This window comes from Parasteatoda tepidariorum, chromosome 2 (assembly GCF_982258835.1).
Source record: "Parasteatoda tepidariorum strain Cologne lab strain chromosome 2, Ptep-v5.0, whole genome shotgun sequence".
Lineage (NCBI taxonomy): Eukaryota > Metazoa > Arthropoda > Arachnida > Araneae > Theridiidae > Parasteatoda > Parasteatoda tepidariorum.
The window spans coordinates 130,260,232-130,284,736 of NC_141756.1; the positions used below are offsets into that span (position 1 = coordinate 130,260,232).

Sequence of the window (24,505 nt, forward strand, 5' to 3'; positions counted from 1 at the left end):
CCAAGTACCGTAAAGGTCAGAAATTTTCCAAGTACCGAAAAGGTCAGAAATTTTCCAAGTACCGAAATCGACAGAACTTTTCTAAGTACCGAAAACGTCAGATATTTTTTAAGTACCGAGAAGGTCAGAAATTTTCTAAGTACCAAAATCAACAGAATTTTTCTAAGTACCGAAATCATCAGAATTTTTCTAAGTACAGGGAAAACGACAGAAATTTTCTAAGTACCGAAATCGTCGGAATTTTTTTAAGTAAAGAAATCGTCTGAATTTTTCTAAGTACCAAAATCAACAGAATTTTTCTAAGTACCGAAATCGTCAGAATTTTCTAAGTACCGAAATCGTCGGAATTTTTCTAAGTAAAGAAATCGTCAGAATTTTTCTAAGTACCAAAATTAACAAAATTTTTCTAAGTACCGAAATCGACAGAATTTTTCTAAGCACCGAAATCAACAGAATTTTTCTAAGTACTGAAATCGACAGAATTTTTCTAAGTACCGAAAACGTCAGATAATTTTTAAGTACCGAAAAGGTCTGAAATATTCCAAGTACCGAAATGGTCAGAAATTTTCTAAGTACCGAAAAGGTCAGAAATTTTCCAAGTACCGAAAAGGTCAGAATTTTTCTAAGTACCGAAAACGTCAGAAATTTTCTAAGTACCGAAATCGTCAGAATTTTTCTAAGTACCGAAATCATCAGAATTTTTCTAAGTTCCGAAATCGTCAGAATTTTCTAAGTACCGAAATCGTCGGAATTTTTCTAAGTAAAGAAATCGTCAGAATTTTTCTAAGTACCAAACTTAACAAAATTTTTCTAAGTACCGAAATAGACAGAATTTTTCTAAGTACTGAAATCGACAGAATTTTTCTAAGTACCGAAAACGTCAGAAATTTTCTAAGTACCGAAAACTTCCGAGTCTTTTCTAAGTACTGAAATCGACAGAATTTTTCTAAGTACCGAAAACGTCAGAAATCTTCTAAGTACCGAAGACTTCTGAATGTTTTCTAAGTACCGAAATCGACAGAACTTTTCTAAGTACCGAAAACGTCAGATATTTTTTAAGTACCGAGAAGGTCAGAAATTTTCTAAGTACCAAAATCAACAGAATTTTTCTAAGTACCGAAATCATCAGAATTTTTCAAAGTACCGAAAACGACAGAAATTTTCTAAGTACCGAAAACTTCTGATTGTTTTCTAAGTACCGAGATCGTCAGAATTTTTCTAAGTACCGAAAAGGTCAGAAATTTTCTAAGTACCGAATAGGTCAGAAATTTTCCAAGTTCCGAAATCGTCAGAATATTCTAAGTACCGAAATCGGCAGAATTTTTCTAAGTACCGAAAACGACAGAAATTTTCTAAGTACCGAAAAGATCAGAAATTTTCCAAGTACCGAAAAGGTCAGAAATTTTCTAAGTAACGAAAACGTCAGAAATTATCTAAGTACCGAAAACTTCTGAAATTTTCTAAGTACCGAAATCGTCGGAATTTTTTTAAGTAAAGAAATCGACAGAATTTTTCTAAGTACCTAAATCGACAGAATTTTTCTAAGTACCGAAATCGTCGGAATTTTTCTAAGTACCGAAATCGTCAGAATTTTTCTAAGTACCGAAATCGTCAGAATTTTTCTAAGTACCGAAATCATCAGAATTTTTCTAAGTTCCGAAATCAACAGAATTTTTCTAAGTCCCGAAATCGGAAAAATTTTTCTAAGTACCGAAAACTTCTGAATGTTTAATAAGTATCGAAATCGTAAGAATTTTTCGGTACTTATACCGAAAACGTCAGAAATTTTCTAAGTACCGAAGACTTCTGAATGTTTTCTAAGTACCGAAATCGACAGAACTTTTCTAAGTACCGAAAACGTCAGATATTTTTTAAGTACCGAGAAGGTCAGAAATTTTCTAAGTACCAAAATCAACAGAATTTTTCTAAGTACCGAATTCATCAGAATTTTTCTAAGTACCGAAAACGACAGAAATTTTCTAAGTACCGAAAACTTCTGATTGTTTTCTAAGTACCGAAAAGGTCAGAAATTTTCTAAGTACCGAAAAGGTCAGAAATTTTCCAAGTTCCGAAATCGTCAGAATATTCTAAGTACCAAAATCAACAGAATTTTTCTAAGTACCGAAATCGACAGAATTTTTCTAAGTACCGAAATCAACAGAATTTTTCTAAGTACTGAAATCGACGGAATTTTTCTAAGTACCGAAATCATTCGAATTTTTCTAAGTACCGTAAAGGTCAGAAATTTTCCAAGCACCGAAAAGGTCAGAAATTTTCCAAGTACCGAAAACGTCAGATATTTTTTAAGTACCGAAATCATCAGAATTTTTCTAAGTACCGAAATCGTCAGAATTTTTCTAAGTACCGAAATCATCAGAATTTTTCTAAGTTCCGAAATCGTCAGAATTTTCTAAGTACCGAAATCGTCGGAATTTTTCTAAGTAAAGAAATCGTAAGAATTTTTCTAAGTACCAAAATCAACAGAATTTTTCTAAGTACCTAAATCGACAGAATTTTTCTAAGTACCGAAATCATCAGAATTTTTCTAAGTTCAGAAATCGTCAGAATTTTCTAAGTACCGAAAAAGGCAGAAATTTTCTAAATACCGAGAACATCGGAAATTTTTTAAGTACCGAAAACGTCTGAAATTTTCAGAGTACCGAAAAGGTCATAAATTTTCTAAGATCCAAAATCATCAGAATTTTTCTAAGTACCGAAATCGTCGGAAATTTTCTAAGTACCGAAAACTTCTGAGTGTTTTCAAAGTACCGAAAAAGGCAGAATTTTTCAAAGTACCGAAATCGGCAGAATTTTTCTAAGTACCGAAAACGTCAGAAATTTTCTAAGTACCGAAAACTTCTGAGTCTTTTCAAAGTACCGAAAAAGGCAGAAATTTTCTAAGTACCGAAATCAACAGAATTTTTCTAAGTACAGAAATCGACAGAATTTTTCTAAGTACCAAAATCAACAGAATTTTTCTAAGTACCGAAATCGGCAGAATTTTCTAAGTACCGAAATCGGCAGAATTTTTCTAAGTACCGAAATCGTCAGAATTTTTCTATGTACCGAAATCATCAGAATTTTTCTAAGTACCGAAAACGTCAGAAATTTTCTAAGTACCGAAGACTTCTGAATGTTTTCTAAGTACCGAAATCGACAGAATATTTCTAAGTACCGAAAACGTCAGATATTTTCTAAGTACCGAAAAAGTCAGAAAATTTCTAAGTACCGAAATCGGCAGAATTTTTCTAAGTACCTATAACTTCTGAATGTTTAATAAGTATCGAAATCGTAAGAATTTTTCTAAGTACCGAAAACGTCAGAAATTTTCTAAGTACCGAAAACTACTGAGTCTTTTCAAAGTACCGAAAAAGGCAGAAATTTTCAGAGTACCGAAAAAGGCAGAAATTTTCTAAGTACCGAAAACTTCTGAATGTTTTCTAAGTACCGAAATCGACAGAATTTTTCTAAGTACCGAAAAAGGCAGAAATTTTCTAAGTACCGAAAAAGGCAGAAATTTTCTAAGTTCCGAAATCAACAGAATTTTTCTAAGTTCCGAAATCGACAGAATTTTTTTAAGTACTTAAATCAACTGAATTTTTCTAAGTTCCAAAATCAACAGAATTCTTCTAAGTACCGAAAACGTCAGAAATTTTCAAAGGACCGAAAAAGGCAGAATTTTTCTAAGTTCCGAAAACTTCTGAATGTTTAATAAGTATCGAAATCGTAAGAATTTTTCTAAGTACCGAAAACGTCAGATATTTTCTAAGTACCGAAAACTTCTGAGTCTTTTCAAAGTACCGAAAAAGGCAGAAATTTTCTAAGTACCGAAATCAACAGAATTTCTCTAAGTACAGAAATCTACAGAATTTTTCTAAGTACCAAAATCAACAGAATTTTTCTAAGTACCGAAATCGGCAGAATTTTCTAAGTACCGAAATCGGCAGAAATTTTCTAAGTACCGAAATCTTCTGAATGTTTTCTAAGTACCGAAAACGTCAGAAATTTTCTAAGTACCGAAAAGGTCAGAAATTTTCTAAGATCCGAAATCATCAGAATTTTTCTAAGTACCGAAATCGTCAGAAATTTTCTAAGTACCGAAAACTTCTGAGTCTTTTCAAAGTACCGAAAAAGGCAGAATTTTTCAAAGTACCGAAATCGGCAGAATTTTCTAAGTACCGAAATCGGCAGAATTTTTCTAAGTACCGAAAACGTCAGAAATTTTCTAAGTACCGAAAAGATCAGAAATTTTCCAAGTACCGTAAAGGTCAGAAATTTTCCAAGTACCGAAAAGGTCAGAAATTTTCCAAGTACCGAAATCGACTGAACTTTTCTAAGTACCGAAAACGTCAGATATTTTTTAAGTACCGAGAAGGTCAGAAATTTTCTAAGTACCAAAATCAACAGAATTTTTCTAAGTACCGAAATCATCAGAATTTTTCTAAGTACCGAAAACGACAGAAATTTTCTAAGTACCGAAATCGTCGGAATTTTTTTAAGTAAAGAAATCGTCTGAATTTTTCTAAGTACCAAAATCAACAGAATTTTTCTAAGTACCGAAATCGTCAGAATTTTCTAAGTACCGAAATCGTCGGAATTTTTCTAAGTAAAGAAATCGTCAGAATTTTTCTAAGTACCAAAATTAACAAAATTTTTCTAAGTACCGAAATCGACAGAATTTTTCTAAGTACTGAAATCGACAGAATTTTTCTAAGTACCGAAAACGTCAGAAATTTTCTAAGTACCGAAAACTTCCGAGTCTTTTCTAAGTACTGAAATCGACAGAATTTTTCTAAGTACCGAAATCGTCAAAATTTTCTAAGTACCGAATCATCAGAATTTTTCTAAGTACCGAAATCGTCAAAATTTTCTAAGTACCGAAATCGTCGGAATTTTTCTAAGTACCGAAATCGTCGGAATTTTTTTAAGTAAAGAAATCGACAGAATTTTTCTAAGTACCGAAATCAACAGAATTTTTCTAAGTACTGAAATCGACAGAATTTTTCTAAGTACCGAAATCAACAGAATTTTTCTAAGTACTGAAATCGACAGAATTTTTCTAAGTACCGAAAACGTCAGATAATTTTTAAGTACCGAAAAGGTCTGAAATATTCCAAGTACCGAAATGGTCAGAAATTTTCTAAGTACCAAACTTAACAAAATTTTTCTAAGTACCGAAATAGACAGAATTTTTCTAAGTACTGAAATCGACAGAATTTTTCGAAGTACCGAAAACGTCAAAAATTTTCTAAGTACCGAAAACTTCCGAGTCTTTTCTAAGTACTGAAATCGACAGAATTTTTCTAAGTACCGAAAACGACAGAAATTTTCTAAGTACCGAAAAGATCAGAAATTTTCCAAGTACCGTAAAGGTCAGAAATTTTCCAAGTACCGAAAAGGTCAGAAATTTTCCAAGTACCGAAATCGACAGAACTTTTCTAAGTACCGAAAACGTCAGATATTTTTTAAGTACCGAGAAGGTCAGAAATTTTCTAAGTACCAAAATCAACAGAATTTTTCTAAGTACCGAAATCATCAGAATTTTTCTAAGTACCGAAAACGACAGAAATTTTCTAAGTACCGAAATCGTCGGAATTTTTTTAAGTAAAGAAATCGTCTGAATTTTTCTAAGTACCAAAATCAACAGAATTTTTCTAAGTACCGAAATCGTCAGAATTTTCTAAGTACCGAAATCGTCGGAATTTTTCTAAGTAAAGAAATTGTCAGAATTTTTCTAAGTACCAAAATTAACAAAATTTTTCTAAGTACCGAAATCGACAGAATTTTTCTAAGTACCGAAATCAACAGAATTTTTCTAAGTACTGAAATCGACAGAATTTTTCTAAGTACCGAAAACGTCAGATAATTTTTAAGTACCGAAAAGGTCTGAAATATTCCAAGTACCGAAATGGTCAGAAATTTTCTAAGTACCGAAAAGGTCAGAAATTTTCCAAGTACCGAAAAGGTCAGAATTTTTCTAAGTACCGAAATCGTCGGAATTTTTCTAAGTAAAGAAATCGTCAGAATTTTTCTAAGTACCAAACTTAACAAAATTTTTCTAAGTACCGAAATAGACAGAATTTTTCTAAGTACTGAAATCGACAGAATTTTTCTAAGTACCGAAAACGTCAGAAATTTTCTAAGTACCGAAAACTTCCGAGTCTTTTCTAAGTACTGAAATCGACAGAATTTTTCTAAGTACCGAAAACGTCAGAAATCTTCTAAGTACCGAAGACTTCTGAATGTTTTCTAAGTACCGAAATCGACAGAACTTTTCTAAGTACCGAAAACGTCAGATATTTTTTAAGTACCGAGAAGGTCAGAAATTTTCTAAGTACCAAAATCAACAGAATTTTTCTAAGTACCGAAATCATCAGAATTTTTCAAAGTACCGAAAACGACAGAAATTTTCTAAGTACCGAAAACTTCTGATTGTTTTCTAAGTACCGAGATCGTCAGAATTTTTCTAAGTACCGAAAAGGTCAGAAATTTTCTAAGTACCGAATAGGTCAGAAATTTTCCAAGTTCCGAAATCGTCAGAATATTCTAAGTACCGAAATCGGCAGAATTTTTCTAAGTACCGAAAACGACAGAAATTTTCTAAGTACCGAAAAGATCAGAAATTTTCCAAGTACCGAAAAGGTCAGAAATTTTCTAAGTAACGAAAACGTCAGAAATTATCTAAGTACCGAAAACTTCTGATTGTTTTCTAAGTACCGAAATCGTCAGAATTTTTCTAAGTACCGTAAAGGTCTGAAATTTTCCAAGTATTGAAAAGGTCAGAAATTTTCTAAGTACCGAAATCGTCAGAAATTTTCTAAGTACCGAAATCGTCGGAATTTTTTTAAGTAAAGAAATCGACAGAATTTTTCTAAGTACCGAAATCAACAGAATTTTTCTAAGTACTGAAATCGACAGAATTTTTCTAAGTACCGAAAACGTCAGATAATTTTTAAGTACCGAAAAGGTCAGAAATTTTCCAAGTACCGAAAAGGTCAGAAATTTTCCAAGTACCGAAAACGTCAGAATTTTTCTAAGTACAAAAATCAACAGAATTTTTCTAAGTACCTAAATCGACAGAATTTTTCTAAGTACCGAAATCGTCGGAATTTTTCTAAGTACCGAAATCGTCAGAATTTTTCTAAGTACCGAAATCGTCAGAATTTTTCTAAGTACCGAAATCATCAGAATTTTTCTAAGTTCCGAAATCAACAGAATTTTTCTAAGTCCCGAAATCGGCAGAATTTTTCTAAGTACCGAAAACTTCTGAATGTTTAATAAGTATCGAAATCGTAAGAATTTTTCGGTACTTATACCGAAAACGTCAGAAATTTTCTAAGTACCGAAGACTTCTGAATGTTTTCTAAGTACCGAAATCGACAGAACTTTTCTAAGTACCGAAAACGTCAGATATTTTTTAAGTACCGAGAAGGTCAGAAATTTTCTAAGTACCAAAATCAACAGAATTTTTCTAAGTACCGAATTCATCAGAATTTTTCTAAGTACCGAAAACGACAGAAATTTTCTAAGTACCGAAAACTTCTGATTGTTTTCTAAGTACCGAGATCGTCAGAATTTTTCTAAGTACCGAAAAGGTCAGAAATTTTCTAAGTACCGAAAAGGTCAGAAATTTTCCAAGTTCCGAAATCGTCAGAATATTCTAAGTACCGAAATCGGCAGAATTTTTCTAAGTACCGAAATCGTCAGAATTTTTCTAAGTACCAAAATCAACAGAATTTTTCTAAGTACCGAAATCGACAGAATTTTTCTAAGTACCGAAATCAACAGAATTTTTCTAAGTACTGAAATCGACGGAATTTTTCTAAGTACCGAAATCATTCGAATTTTTCTAAGTACCGTAAAGGTCAGAAATTTTCCATGCACCGAAAAGGTCAGAAATTTTCCAAGTACCGAAAACGTCAGATATTTTTTAAGTACCGAAATCATCAGAATTTTTCTAAGTACCGAAATCGTCAGAATTTTTCTAAGTACCGAAATCATCAGAATTTTTCTAAGTTCCGAAATCGTCAGAATTTTCTAAGTACCGAAATCGTCGGAATTTCTCTAAGTAAAGAAATCGTAAGAATTTTTCTAAGTACCAAAATCAACAGAATTTTTCTAAGTACCTAAATCGACAGAATTTTTCTAAGTACCGAAATCATCAGAATTTTCTAAGTACCGAAAAAGGCAGAAATTTTCTAAATACCGAGAACATCGGAAATTTTTTAAGTACCGAAATCGTCGGAAATTTTCTAAGTACCGAAAACTTCTGAGTGTTTTCAAAGTACCGAAAAAGGCAGAATTTTTCAAAGTACCGAAATCGGCAGAATTTTTCTAAGTACCGAAATCGTCAGAATTTTTCTATGTACCGAAATCATCAGAATTTTTCTAAGTACCGAAAACGTCAGAAATTTTCTAAGTACCGAAGACTTCTGAATGTTTTCTAAGTACCGAAATCGACAGAATATTTCTAAGTACCGAAAACGTCAGATATTTTCTAAGTACCGAAAAAGTCAGAAAATTTCTAAGTACCGAAATCGGCAGAATTTTTCTAAGTACCGAAAACGTCAGAAATTTTCTAAGTACCGAAAACTTCTGAGTCTTTTCAAAGTACCGAAAAAGGCAGAAATTTTCTAAGTACCGAAATCGTCGGAATTTTTCTAAGTACCGAAATCGACAGAATTTTTCTAAGTACCGAAATCGTCAGAATTTTTCTAAGTACCGAAAACTTCTGAATGTTTAATAAGTATCGAAATCGTAAGAATTTTTCGGTACTTATACCGAAAACGTCAGAAATTTTCTAAGTACCGAAGACTTCTGAATGTTTTCTAAGTACCGAAATCGACAGAACTTTTCTAAGTTCCGAAATCGTCAGAATTTTCTAAGTACCGAAATCGTCGGAATTTTTCTAAGTAAAGAAATCGTCAGAATTTTTCTAAGTACCAAAATTAACAAAATTTTTCTAAGTACCGAAATCGACAGAATTTTTCTAAGTACTGAAATCGACAGAAATTTTCTAAGTACTGAAAAGGTCAGAAATTTTCCAAGTACCGAAAAGGTCAGAAATTTTCTAAGTAACGAAAACGTCAGAAATTATCTAAGTACCGAAAACTTCTGATTGTTTTCTAAGTACCGAAATCGTCAAAATTTTCTAAGTACCGAAATCGTCGGAATTTTTCTAAGTACCGAAATCGCCGGAATTTTTTTAAGTAAAGAAATCGTCAGAATTTTTCTAAGTACCACAATCAACAGAATTTTTCTAAGTACCGAAATCGACAGAATTTTTCTAAGTACCGAAATCGTCGGAATTTTTCTAAGTACTGAAATCGACAGAATTTTTCTAAGTACCGAAAACGTCAGATAATTTTTAAGTACCGAAAAGGTCAGAAATTTTCCAAGTACCGAAAAGGTCAGAAATTTTCCAAGTACCGAAAACGTCAGAATTTTTCTAAGTACAAAAATCAACAGAATTTTTCTAAGTACCTAAATCGACAGAATTTTTCTAAGTACCGAAATCGTCGGAATTTTTCTAAGTACCGAAATCGTCAGAATTTTTCTAAGTACCGAAATCGTCAGAATTTTTCTAAGTACCGAAATCATCAGAATTTTTCTAAGTTCCGAAATCGTCAGAATTTTCTAAGTACCGAAATCGTCGGAATTTTTCTAAGTAAAGAAATCGTCAGAATTTTTCTAAGTACCGAAAACTTCTGAATGTTTAATAAGTATCGAAATCGTAAGAATTTTTCGGTACTTATACCGAAAACGTCAGAAATTTTCTAAGTACCGAAGACTTCTGAATGTTTTCTAAGTACCGAAATCGACAGAACTTTTCTAAGTACCGAAAACGTCAGATATTTTTTAAGTACCGAGAAAGTCAGAAATTTTCTAAGTACCAAAATCAACAGAATTTTTCTAAGTACCGAATTCATCAGAATTTTTCTAAGTACCGAAAACGACAGAAATTTTCTAAGTACCGAAAACTTCTGATTGTTTTCTAAGTACCGAGATCGTCAGAATTTTTCTAAGTACCGAAAAGGTCAGAAATTTTCTAAGTACCGAAAAGGTCAGAAATTTTCCAAGTTCCGAAATCGTCAGAATATTCTAAGTACCGAAATCGGCAGAATTTTTCTAAGTACCGAAAGCGTCAGAATTTTTCTAAGTACCAAAATCAACAGAATTTTTCTAAGTACCGAAATCGACAGAATTTTTCTAAGTACCGAAATCAACAGAATTTTTCTAAGTACTGAAATCGACGGAATTTTTCTAAGTACCGAAATCATTCGAATTTTTCTAAGTACCGTAAAGGTCAGAAATATTCCAAGCACCGAAAAGGTCAGAAATTTTCCAAGTACCGAAAACGTCAGATATTTTTTAAGTACCGAAATCATCAGAATTTTTCTAAGTACCGAAATCGTCAGAATTTTTCTAAGTACCGAAATCATCAGAATTTTTCTAAGTTCCGAAATCGTCAGAATTTTCTAAGTACCGAAATCGTCGGAATTTTTCTAAGTAAAGAAATCGTAAGAATTTTTCTAAGTACCAAAATCAACAGAATTTTTCTAAGTACCTAAATCGACAGAATTTTTCTAAGTACCGAAATCATCAGAATTTTCTAAGTACCGAAAAAGGCAGAAATTTTCTAAATACCGAGAACATCGGAAATTTTTTAAGTACCGAAAACGTCTGAAATTTTCAGAGTACCGAAAAGGTCATAAATTTTCTAAGATCCAAAATCATCAGAATTTTTCTAAGTACCGAAATCGTCGGAAATTTTCTAAGTACCGAAAACTTCTGAGTGTTTTCAAAGTACCGAAAAAGGCAGAATTTTTCAAAGTACCGAAATCGGCAGAATTTTTCTAAGTACCGAAAACGTCAGAAATTTTCTAAGTACCGAAAACTTCTGAGTCTTTTCAAAGTACCGAAAAAGGCAGAAATTTTCTAAGTACCGAAATCAACAGAATTTTTCTAAGTACAGAAATCGACAGAATTTTTCTAAGTACCAAAATCAACAGAATTTTTCTAAGTACCGAAATCGGCAGAATTTTCTAAGTACCGAAATCGGCAGAATTTTTCTAAGTACCGAAATCGTCAGAATTTTTTTATGTACCGAAATCATCAGAATTTTTCTAAGTACCGAAAACGTCAGAAATTTTCTAAGTACCGAAGACTTCTGAATGTTTTCTAAGTACCGAAATCGACAGAATATTTCTAAGTACCGAAAACGTCAGATATTTTCTAAGTACCGAAAAAGTCAGAAAATTTCTAAGTACCGAAATCGGCAGAATTTTTCTAAGTACCTATAACTTCTGAATGTTTAATAAGTATCGAAATCGTAAGAATTTTCTAAGTACCAAAAACGTCAGAAATTTTCTAAGTACCGAAATCGTCAGAATTTTCTAAGTACCGAAATCGGCAGAATTTTTCTAAGTACCGAAAACGTCAGAAATTTTCTAAGTACCGAAAACTTCTGAATGTTTTCTAAGTACCGAAATCGACAGAATTTTTCTAAGTACCGAAAAAGGCAGAAATTTTCTAAGTACCGAAAAAGGCAGAAATTTTCTAAGTTCCGAAATCAACAGAATTTTTCTAAGTTCCGAAATCGACAGAATTTTTTTAAGTACTTAAATCAACTGAATTTTTCTAAGTTCCAAAATCAACAGAATTCTTCTAAGTACCGAAAACGTCAGAAATTTTCTAAGGACCGAAAAAGGCAGAATTTTTCTAAGTTCCGAAAACTTCTGAATGTTTAATAAGTATCGAAATCGTAAGAATTTTTCTAAGTACCGAAAACGTCAGATATTTTCTAAGTACCGAAAACTTCTGAGTCTTTTCAAAGTACCGAAAAAGGCAGAAATTTTCTAAGTACCGAAATCAACAGAATTTCTCTAAGTACAGAAATCTACAGAATTTTTCTAAGTACCAAAATCAACAGAATTTTTCTAAGTTCCGAAATCGGCAGAATTTTCTAAGTACCGAAATCGGCAGAATTTTTCTAAGTACCGAAATCGTCAGAATTTTTCTATGTACCGAAATCATCAGAATTTTTCAAAGTACCGAAAACGTCAGAAATTTTCTAAGTACCGAAAAAGGCAGAAATTTTCTAAATACCGAAATCTTCTGAATGTTTTCTAAGTACCGAAAACGTCAGAAATTTTCTAAGTACCGAAAAGGTCAGAAATTTTCTAAGATCCGAAATCATCAGAATTTTTCTAAGTACCGAAATCGTCAGAAATTTTCTAAGTACCGAAAACTTCTGAGTCTTTTCAAAGTACCGAAAAAGGCAGAATTTTTCAAAGTACCGAAATCGGCAGAATTTTCTAAGTACCGAAATCGGCAGAATTTTTCTAAGTACCGAAAACGTCAGAAATTTTCTAAGTACCGAAAACTTCTGAGTCTTTTCAAAGTACCGAAAAAGGCAGAAATTTTCTAAGTACCGAGAACATCGGAAATTTTCTAAGTACCGAAAACGTCAGATATTTTCTAAGTACCGAAAAGGTCAGAAATTTTCTAAGTACCGAAAACTTCTGAATGTTTTCTAAGTACCGAAAACGTCAGAAATTTTCTAAGGTCCGAAAAGGTCAGAAATTTTCTAAGATCCGAAATCATCCGAATTTTTCTAAGTACCGAAATCTTTAGAATTTTCTAAGTACCGAAATCGTCAGAATTTTTCTAAGTACCGAAATCGTCAGAAATTTTCCAAGTACCGAAAACTTCTGAGTCTTTTCAAAGTACCTAAAAAGGCAGAAATTTTCTAAATACCGAAATCGACAGAATTTTTCTAAGTACTGAGATCAACAGAATTTTTCTAAGTACCGAAATCGGCAGAATTTTTCTAAGTACCGAAAACTTCTGAATGTTTAATAAGTATCGAAATCGTAAGAATTTTTCTAAGTACCGAAAACGTCAGAAATTTTCTAAGTACCGAAAACTTCTGAAATTTTCAGAGAACCGAAATCGTCAGAAATTTTCTAAGTACCTAAAACTTCTGAGTCTTTTCAATGTACCGAAAAAGGCAGAACGTCAGAAATTTACTAAGTACCGAAAACTTCCGAGTCTTTTCAAAGTACCGAAATCGACAGAATTTTTCTAAGTTCCGAAATCAACAGAATTTTTCTAAGTACCGAAATCGGCAGAATGTTTCTAAGTACCGAAAACTTCTGAATGTTTAATAAGTATCGAAATCGTAAGAATTTTTCTAAGTACCGAAAACGTCAGAAATTTTCTAAGTACCGAAAACTTCTGAATGTTTTCTAAGTACCGAAATCGACAAAATTTTTCGAAGTACTGAAATCAACAGAATTTTTCTAAGTACCGAAATCGGCAGAATTTTTCTAAGTACCGAAAACTTCTGAATGTTTAATAAGTACCGATAAGGTCAGAAATTTTCTAAGTACCGAAAAAGGCAGAAATTTTCTAAGTACAGAAAACTTCTGAATTTTTTCTAAGTTCCGAAAACGTCTGAAATTTTCTAAGGACCGAAAAGGTCATAAATTTTCTAAGATCCGAAATCATCAGAAATTTTCTAAGTACCGAAAAGGTCAGAACTTTTCTAAGATCCGAAATCATCAGAATTTTTCTAAGTACCGAAATCGTCAGAAATTTTCTAAGTACCGAAAACTTCTGAATTTTTCAAAGTCAAAACCGTTTGAAAATATTACTAAGTTTGAAATAACATGAAATATTTCTAAGTACGAAAACCTTCTGAATTTTTCAAATTAAAAACCGTTTGAAAATATTACTAAATTTGAAATACCATGAAATATTTCTAAGTGGAAAAAGCTTCAGAATTTTTTGAAGTCCAAAACATTTTGAAAATATTTCAAAGTAAAAAAAAAAAAAATCTTTTTTGAAATTCGAACACACGATTATCAAAAGACATGAAGAAAAAAACAATTGTGAAATTCGCACACACGATCAACGGAAGACTTATAAAGAAAGAAAAAAATTTAGAAATTCGCACACACGATCAACGAAAGAAATGAAGAAAAAAAAATTGTGAAATTTGCACACACGATCAACGGAAGACTTATGAAGAAAGAAAAAAAAAATTTAGAAATTCGCACACACGACCAACGAAAGACATGCAGAAAAAAAATTTGTGAAATTCGCACACACGATCAACGAAAGACATGCAGAAAAAAAAAATTGTGAAATTCGCACACACGATCAACGGAAGACTTATGAAGAAAGAAAAAAAAATTTAGAAATTCGCACACACGATTTAGGAAAGACATGAAGAAAAAAAAAATTTGTGAAATTCGCACGCACGATCAAGGAAAGACATGAAGAAAAAAAATTGAGAAATTCGCACACACGATCAACACATGAAAGAAAAAAAAAATTTAGAAATTCGCACACACGATCAAGGAAAGACATGAAGAAGAAAAAAATTTGTGAAATTGGCACACACGATCAACGGAAGATAGGAAGAAAAAAAACAATTGAGAAATTTGCACACACGATCAAATAAGACGTGAAAAAAAATGGAGAAATTCGCACACACGATCAACGAAACACATGAAAGAAAAAAAAAATTGTGAAATTCGCACACACGATCAACGGAAGACTTAGGAAGAAAGAAAAAAAAAATTTGAAATTCGCACACACAATCAAGGAAAGATAGGAAGAAAAAAAAACAATTGAGAAATTCGCACACACGATCAAATAAGACATGAAGAAAAAAAAATTTGTGAAATTCGCACACACGATCAACGGAAGACTTCAGAAGAAAGAGAAAAAAAATTTAGAAATTCGCACACACGATCAAGGAAAGACATGAAGAAAAAAAAATTTGTGAAATTCGCACACACGATTAACGGAAGACTTATGAAGAAAGGGGAAAAAAAGTGTGAAATTCGCACACACGATCAACGAAAGACGAAGAAAGGAAAAAAAAATTTAGAAATTCGCACACACGATTTAGGAAAGACATGAAGAAAAAAAAATTTGTGAAATTCGCACGCACGATCAACGGAAGACTTTTGAAGAAAGAAAAAAAAATTAGAAATTCGCACACACGATCAAGGAAAGACATGAAGAAAAAAAAAATTAAGAAATTTGCACACACGATCAACACATGAAAGAAAAAAAAAATTAGAAATTCACACACACGATCAAGGAAAGACAAGAAGAAAAAAAAAATTTGTGAAATTCGCACACACGATCAACGGAAGACTTAGGAAGAAAGAAAACAAAATTTTGAAATTCGCACACACGATCAAATAAGACATGAAGAAAAAAAAATTTTGAAATTCGCACACACGATCAAGGAATGACAGGAAGAAAAAAAAACGAAAACGTCAGATATTTTCTAAGTACCGAAAAGGTCAGAAATTTTCTAAGTACCGAAAAAGGCAGAAATTTTCTAAGGTCCGAAAAGGTCAGAAATTTTCTAAGATCCGAAATCATCAGAATTTTTCTAAGTACCGAAATCTTTAGAATTTTCTAAGTACCGAAATCATCAGAATTTTTCTAAGTACCGAAATCGTCAGAAATTTTCCAAGTACTGAAAACTTCTGAGTCTTTTCAAAGTACCTTAAAAGGCAGAAATTTTCTAAGTACCGAAATCGACAGAATTTTTCTAAGTACTGAAATCAACAGAATTTTTCTAAGTACCGAAATCGGCAGAATTTTTCTAAGTACCGAAAACTTCTGAATGTTTAATAAGTATCGAAATCGTAAGAATTTTTCTAAGTACCGAAAACGTCAGAAATTTTCTAAGTACCGAAGACTTCTGAATGTTTTCTAAGTACTGAAATCGACAGAATATTTCTAAGTACCGAAAATGTCAGATATTTCCTAAGTACCGAAAAGGTCAGAAATTTTCTAAGTACCGAAAAAGGCAGAAATTTTCTAAGTACTGAAAACTTCTGAATGTTTTCTAAGTTCCGAAATCGACAGAATTTTTCGAAGTACTGAAATCAACAGAATTTTTCTAAGTACCGAAATCGGCAGAATTTTTCTAAGTACCGAAAACTTCTGAATGTTTAATAAGTACCGATAAGGTCAGAAATTTTCTAAGTTCCGAAAACGTCTGAAATTTTCTAATGACCGAAAAGGTCAGAAATTTTCTAAGATCCGAAATCATCAGAATTTTTCTAAGTACCGAAATCGTCAGAAATTTTCTAAGTACCGAAAACTTCTGAAGTTTTCAAAGTCAAAGCCGTTTGAAAATATTACTAATTTTGATATATCATGAAATATTTGTAAGTACGAAAATCTTCTGACTTTTTCAAAGTCAAAACCGTTTAAAAATATTACTAAGTTTGAAATACAATGAAATATTTCTAAGTACGAAAACCTTCTGAATTTTTCAAATTAAAAACCGTTTGAAAATATTACTAAATTTGAAATACCATGAAATATTTCTAAGTGGAAAAAGCTTCAGAATTTTTTGACGATCAAGGAAAGACATGAAGACGATCACACGATCAAGGAAAGACATGAAGAAAAAAAATTTGAGAAATTCGCACACACGATCAACACATGAAAGAAAAAAAAAATTTAGAAATTCGCACACACGATCAAGGAAAGACATGAAGAAAAAAAAATTTGTGAAATTGGCACACACGATCAACGGAAGACAGGAAGAAAAAAAAACAATTGAGAAATTCGCACACACGATCAAATAAGACATGAAGAAAAAAAAATTTGTGAAATTCGCGCACACGATCAACGGAAGACTTAAGAAGAAAGAAAAAAAAATTTAGAAATTCGCACACAGGATCAAGGAAAGACATGAAGAAAAAAAAATTTGTGAAATTCGCACACACGATCAACGGAAGACTTTTGAAGAAAGAAAAAAAAAATTTAGAAATTCACACACACGATCAAGGAAAGACATGAAGAAAAAAAAATTGTGAAATTCGCACACACGATCAACGGAAGACAGGAAGAAAAAAAAACAATTTGAGAAATTCGCACACACGATCAAATAAGACATGAAGAAAAAAAAATTTTGAAATTCGCACACACGATCAAGGAATGACAGGAAGAAAAAAAAAAACAGTTGAGAAATTCGCACACACGATCAAATAAGACATGAAAAAAAATCACGACGGTCTCCTGATAACTAACTAAAAGGGATTCTGACTGAGGGCGTTCAGTCATTATGCCACAGATGGCATCTTCGCACCATTGGTCATTCGACCCACCGCATGTACCAAAAATGTACCAACCACGTTCACCAAATGAATCCATATTGCGCCAATCACATTCAGAGACTAGAGTCGTTTTGCGTTCGAGAGTTTCAAATCAAGAGTTTTCCTCCGAGAAGGTGGAAAATGCGTCGGCACGGGGCGGGGAGCTCTCTCTGGTAGAGCACCCTCTTCAAGCCTAGCCCTTAAAAGGACCTCCCTCTTCCCCAGGACGAAGGGATGGGAAACAGGCACGCCCTCACGGCACTGACAATTGCGTTCGAGGCGGGGATCGCGAGTGAAGGATCCCCGTGTGTAGGCCGATGTCGGAGCCTACTTGCACCCATCTTTAATTGCCTAAAAGGGATGGTGACTTAGGGCTATCAGTCCTTATCCCACAGATGGGATCTTCGCACCACTGGTCATTAGACCAACCACATGTTCTGCGTTTTTAGCCGACCCGTGAGCCGAGTGATCCACTGCTCGGAGTGGTACTTTCGTTTCGGCCAACTAGAGTCGTTTTGCGTTCGAGAGTTTCGAATCAAGAGTTTTCCTCCGAGAAGGGGGAAAATGCATCGGCACCAACGGGGCGGGGAGCTCTCTCAGGTCGAGCCCCCTCTTCAAGCCTAGCCCAGCAAAGGACCTCCCTCTTCCCCAGGTCGAAGGGCTGGGAAACAGGCACGCCCACACGGCACTGACAGTTGCGGTCGAGGCGGGGATCGCCAGAGAAGGATCCCCGGGCGTAGGCCGATGTCGGAGCCTACTGGCACCCATCTTCAATTGTCCTTCCGCTGGTTCACCTACGGAAACCTTGTTACGCGTTAACTTCCTCTTAATGATCAAGTTCGATCAACTTTCCGGCACGCCGGCTCGACCCGGAGGTCAGTCCGAGCACCAGTCCGAGGACCTCACTAAATCATTCCATCGGATGTTGCGACGGGCGGTTTGCACAAAGGGCAGGGACGTACTCAACACGAGCTGATGACTCGTGCTTACTGGGAATTCCTCATTCAAGGTAGATATTTACCATTACTCCAGTAGTGCCCTTCCGTCAATTCCTTTAAGTTTCAGCTTTGCAACCATACTTCCCCCGGAACCAAAAAGCTTTGGTTTCCCGGAAGCTTCCCGGCGTGTCATTTGAGGAACACAGCCGGATCGGTGGCTGGCATCGTTTATGGTTAGAACTAGGGCGGTATTTGATCGCCTTCGAACCTCTAACTTTCGTTCTTGATTAATGGAAACATTCTTGGCAAATGCTTTCGCAGTAGTTCGTCTTGCGACGGTCCAAGAATTTCACCTCTAGCGTCGCAATACGAATGCCCCCGTCTGTCCCTCTTAATCATTACCTCGTGTTCCGAAAACCAACAAAATAGAACCGAGGTCCTATTCCATTATTCCATGCACCATTATTCATGCGTCATGCATACTTTGAGCACTCTAATTTTTTCAAAGTAAAATTGCCGAAACCGAACGACAACCGGTAAAGATCATCGGACAATTTCGGCGGCAATGCTCAGAACTGGCAGTGACCACCGGAGGGCGGACCACCCGTCTGGAACTAAGATCCAACTAAGAGCTTTTTAACAGCAACAACTTCAATATACGCTTTTGGAGCTGGAGTTACCGCTGCGGCCGCAGCAGACTTTCCCTCCTTCTTTGATACAAGCATATGACTACTGGCAGGACCAACCAGGTTACTTTCACGTTCAGCGAGCGTTCGAAGCGGCGCTTCGAATCTCAGAGGTAGTGGTGCCCCCGGCTGGCGAGGGCGCCGGACTCGGATCTTCTGAAATTTTCAAAGTCAAAACCGTTTGAAAATATTACTAAGTTTAGAATACCATGAAATATTTCTAAGTACGAAAATCTTCTGAATTTTTCAAAGTCAAAACCGTTTGAAAATATTACTAAGTTTGAAATACCATGAAATATTTCTAAGTACGAAAATCTTCTGAATTTTTCAAAGTCAAAACCGTTTGAAAATATTACTAAGTTTGAAATACCATGAAATATTTCTAAGTACGAAAATCTTCTGAATTTTTCAAAGTCAAAACCATGTGAAAATATTACTAAGTTTAAAATACCATGAAATATTTCTAAGTACGAAGATCTGAATTCCTGCACAAAGTTCATTTTCCAAGCGAAGAATTTTTCTCCCGGGCTGTGGCCGGCGATGTCTGCATCCCCGGCCTCTCAACGAGGAAATTTAAATTTGAACGGCAAACGCATATTGGCCTTTCCGGCCTCGCTCGGGCTTCGTCTCAGACTTCCCGTCGCCGGACTTAGAATTTCCACAATTTTCGAGACTTAGAAAAATTTCGGAAAAAATTGGACTTTGACAAAAAAACACTCTAAAACTAATTAAAAAAAATGTAACTAAAAATTATTATTACATAATTATAATTAAATATATTATTTATATACATTTATCATATTATATAAATTTCATATTAAAATAATTTAAAATAATTAAAAAAAAAGAACATAAAATTATTATTATATAATTATATTATCAAATTTATATTATATAACTATTATTAAAAATTATATTTTTATACATTATATTACATACATTTTTTATTAAAATATTTTAAAATTTAACTATTATTATACATCTTTTAAAACCAATTTTGATAATAAACACATTGTTGCGAACAACATTATATTTATATTATATTATAAAGTTTCTTCATTAGTACAAGGTCAATAACTAATGTTTTTAGGCAACAATGTTACGATATTTGAAGTGTTTACGTCTGGTCTAACAGATCTTTCGAGTTTCTTTGCATAAGTGCGTTTAATTGCTTAATTTGCTTTTTTTTTATTTCTAAGTACGAAAATCTTCTGAATTTTTCATAGTCAAAACCGTTTGAAAATATTACTAAGTTTGAAATACCATGAAATATTTCTAAGTACGAAAATCTTCTGAATTTTTCAAAGTCAAAACCGTTTGAAAATATTACTAAGTTTGAAATACCATGAAATATTTCTAAGTACGAAAATCTTCTGAATTTTTCAAAGTCAAGACCGTTTGAAAATATTACTAAGTTTGAAATACCATAAAATATTTCTAAGTACGAAAATCTTCTGAATTTTTCAAAGTCAAAATCGTTTAAAAATATTACTAAGTTTGAAATACCATGAAATATTTCGAAGTACGAAAATCTTCTGAATTTTTCCAAGTCAAAACCGTTTGAAAAAATTACTAAGTTTGAAATACCATGAAATATTTCTAAGTATGAAAATCTTCTGAATTTTTAAAAGTCAAAACCGTTTGAAAAAATTACTAAGTTTGAAATACCATGAAATATTTCTAAGTACGAAAATCTTCTGAAATTTTCATAGTCAAAACCGTTTGAAAATATTACTAAGTTTGAAATACCATGAAATATTTCTAAGTACGAAAATCTTCTGAATTTTTCAAAGTCAATACCGCTTGAAAATATTTCTAAGTTTGAAATACCATGAAATATTTCTAAGTACGAAAATCTTCTGAATTTTTCAAAGTCAAAACCGTTTGAAAATATTACTAAGTTTGAAATACCATGAAATATTTCTAAGTACGAAAATCTTCTGAATTTTTCATAGTCAAAACGGTTTGAAAATATTACTAAGTTTGAAATACCATGAAATATTTCTAAGTACGAAAATCTTCTGAATTTTTCAAAGTCAATACCGCTTGAAAATATTTCTAAGTTTGAAATACCATGAAATATTTCTAAGTACGAAAATCTTCGGAATTTTTTAAAGTCAAAACCGTTTGAAAATATTACTAAGTTTGAAATACCATGAAATATTTCTAAGCACGAAAATCTTCTGAATTTTTCAAAGTCAAAACCGTTTGAAAATATTGCTAAGTTTAAAATACCATGAAATATTTCTAAGTACGAAAATCTTCTGAATTCCCGCACAAAGTTCATTTTCCAAGCGAAGAATTTTTCTCCCGGGCTGTGGCCGTCGACGTCCACATCCCCGGCCTCTCGCCGAGGAAATTTAAATTTGAACGGCAAACGCATATTGTCCTTTCCGGCCTCATTCGGGCTTCGTCTCAGACTTCCCGTCGCCGGACTTAGAAGAATTTCCACAATTTTCGAGACTTAGAAAAATTTCGGAAAAAATTGGACTTTGACAAAAAAACACTCTAAAACTAATTAAAAAAAATGTAACTAAAAATTATTATTACATAATTATAATTAAATATATTATTTATATACATTTATCATATTATATAAATTTCATATTAAAATAATTTAAAATAATTAAAAAAAAAGAACATAAAATTATTATTATATAATTATATTATCAAATTTATATTATATAACTATTATTAAAAATTATATTTTTATACATTATATTACATACATTTTTTATTAAAATATTTTAAAATTTAACTATTATTATACATCTTTTAAAACCAATTTTGATAATAAACACATTGTTGCGAACAACATTATATTTATATTATATTATAAAGTTTCTTTATTAGTACAATGTCAATAACTAATGTTTTTAGGCAACAATGTTACGATATTTGAAGTGTTTACGTCTGGTCTAACAGATCTTTCGAGTTTCTTTGCATATGTGCTTTTAATTGCTTAATTTGCTTTTTTTTTATTTCTAAGTACGAAAATCTTCTGAATTTTTCAAAGTCAAAACCGTTTGAAAATATTACTAAGTTTGAAATACCATAAAATATTTCTAAGTACGAAAATCTTCTGAATTTTTCAAAGTCAAAACCGTTTGAAAATATTACTAAGTTTGAAATACCATGAAATATTTCTAAGTACGAAAATCTTCTGAATTTTTCATAGTCAAAACCGTTTGAAAATATTACTAAGTTTGAAATACCATGAAATATTTCTAAGTACGAAAATCTTCTGAATTTTTCAAAGTCAAAACCGTTTGAAAATATTACTAAGTTTAAAATACCATGAAATATTTCTAAGTACGAAGATCTTCTGAATTCCCGCACAAAGTTCATTTTCCAAGCGAAGAATTTTTCTCCCGGGCTGTGGCCGTCGACGTATGCATCCCCGGCCTCTCGCCGAGGAAATTTAAATTTGAACGGCAAACGCATATTGGCCTTTCCGGCCTCGCTCGGGCTTCGTCTCAGACTTCCCGTCGCCGGACTTAGAATTTCCACAATTTTCGAGACTTTGAAAAATTTCGGAAAAAATTGGACTTTGACAAAAAAACACTCTAAAACTAATTAAAAAAAATGTAACTAAAAATTATTATTACATAATTATAATTAAAAATATTATTTATATACATTTATCATATTATATAAATTTCATATTAAAATAATTTAAAATAATTAAAAAAAAAGAACATAAAATTATTATTATATAATTATATTATCAAATTTATATTACATAACTATTATTAAAAATTATATTTTTATACATTATATTACATACATTTTTTATTAAAATATTTTAAAATTTAACTATTATTATACATCTTTTAAAACCAATTTTGATAATAAACACATTGTTGCGAACAACATTATACTTATATTATATTATAAAGTTTCCTTATTAGTACAATGTCAATAACTAATGTTTTTAGGCAACAATGTTACGATATTTGAAGTGTTTACGTCTGGTCTAACAGATCTTTCGAGTTTCTTTGCATATGTGCTTTTAATTGCTTAATTTGCTTTTTTTTTATTTCTAAGTACGAAACTCTTCTGAATTTTTCAAAGTCAAAACCGTTTGAAAATATTACTAAGTTTGAAATACCATAAAATATTTCTAAGTACGAAAATCTTCTGAATTTTTCAAAGTCAAAACCGTTTGAAAATATTACTAAGTTTGAAATACCACGAAATATTTCTAAGTACGAAAATCTTCTGAATTTTTCATAGTCAAAACCGTTTGAAAATATTACTAAGTTTGAAATACCATGAAATATTTCTAAGTACGAAAATCTTCTGATCTTTTCAAAGTCAAAACCGTTTAAAAATATTACTAAGTTTGAAATACCATGAAATATTTCGAAGTACGAAAATCTTCTGAATTTTTCCAAGTCAAAACCGTTTGAAAATATTACTAAGTTTGAAATACCATGAAATATTTCTAAGTATGAAAATCTTCTGAATTTTTCAAAGTCAAAACCGTTTGAAAAAATTACTAAGTTTGAAATACCATGAAATATTTCTAAGTACGAAAATCTTCTGAATTTTTCAAAGTCAAAACCGTTTGAAAATATTACTAAGTTTGAAATACCATGAAATATTTCTAAGTACGAAAATCTTCTGAATTTTTCAAAGTCAATACCGCTTGAAAATATTTCTAAGTTTGAAATACCATGAAATATTTCTAAGTACGAAAATCTTCGGAATTTTTCAAAGTCAAAACCGTTTGAAAATATTACTAAGTTTGAAATACCATGAAATATTTCTAAGTACGAAAATCTTCTGAATTTTTCAAAGTCAAAACCGTTTGAAAATATTACTAAGTTTGAAATACCATGAAATATTTCTAAGTACGAAAATCTTCTGAATTTTTCAAAGTCAAAACCGTTTGAAAATATTACTAAGTTTAAAATACCATGAAATATTTCTAAGTACGAAGATCTTCTGAATTCCCGCACAAAGTTCATTTTCCAAGTGAAGAATTTTTCTCCCGGGCTGTGGCCGTCGACGTCTGCATCCCCGGCCTCTCGCCGAGGAAATTTAAATTTGAACGGCAAACGCATATTGTCCTTTCCGGCCTCATTCGGGCTTCGTCTCAGACTTCCCGTCGCCGGACTTAGAAGAATTTCCACAATTTTCGAGACTTAGAAAAATTTCGGAAAAAATTGGACTTCGACAAAAAAACACTCTAAAACTAATTAAAAAAAATTTAACTAAAAATTATTATTACATAATTATAATTAAAAATATTATTTAGATACATTTATCATATTATATAAATTTCATATTAAAATAATTTAAAATAATTAAAAAAAAGAACATAAAATTATTATTATATAATTATATTATCAAATTTATATTATATAACTATTATTAAAAATTATATTTTTATACATTATATTACATACATTTTTTATTAAAATATTTTAAAATTTAACTATTATTATACATCTTTTAAAACCAATTTTGATAATAAACACATTGTTGCGAACAACATTATACTTATATTATATTATAAAGTTTCCTTATTAGTACAATGTCAATAACTAATGTTTTTAGGCAACAATGTTACGATATTTGAAGTGTTTACGTCTGGTCTAACAGATCTTTCGAGTTTCTTTGCATATGTGCTTTTAATTGCTTAATTTGCTTTTTTTTTATTTCTAAGTACGAAAATCTTCTGAATTTTTCAAAGTCAAAACCGTTTGAAAATATTACTAAGTTTGAAATACCA

The 24,505-nt window shown here is 32.0% G+C and overlaps 1 pseudogene; it reads right to left on the reverse strand.

The window, feature by feature from the left end:
• Positions 1 to 17,912: 17,912 nt before the first annotated feature.
• Positions 17,913 to 18,831, reverse strand: LOC147816228 (small subunit ribosomal RNA; annotated as a pseudogene; the record flags this gene model as incomplete).
• Between the last annotated feature and the right edge of the window lie 5,674 nt (positions 18,832 to 24,505).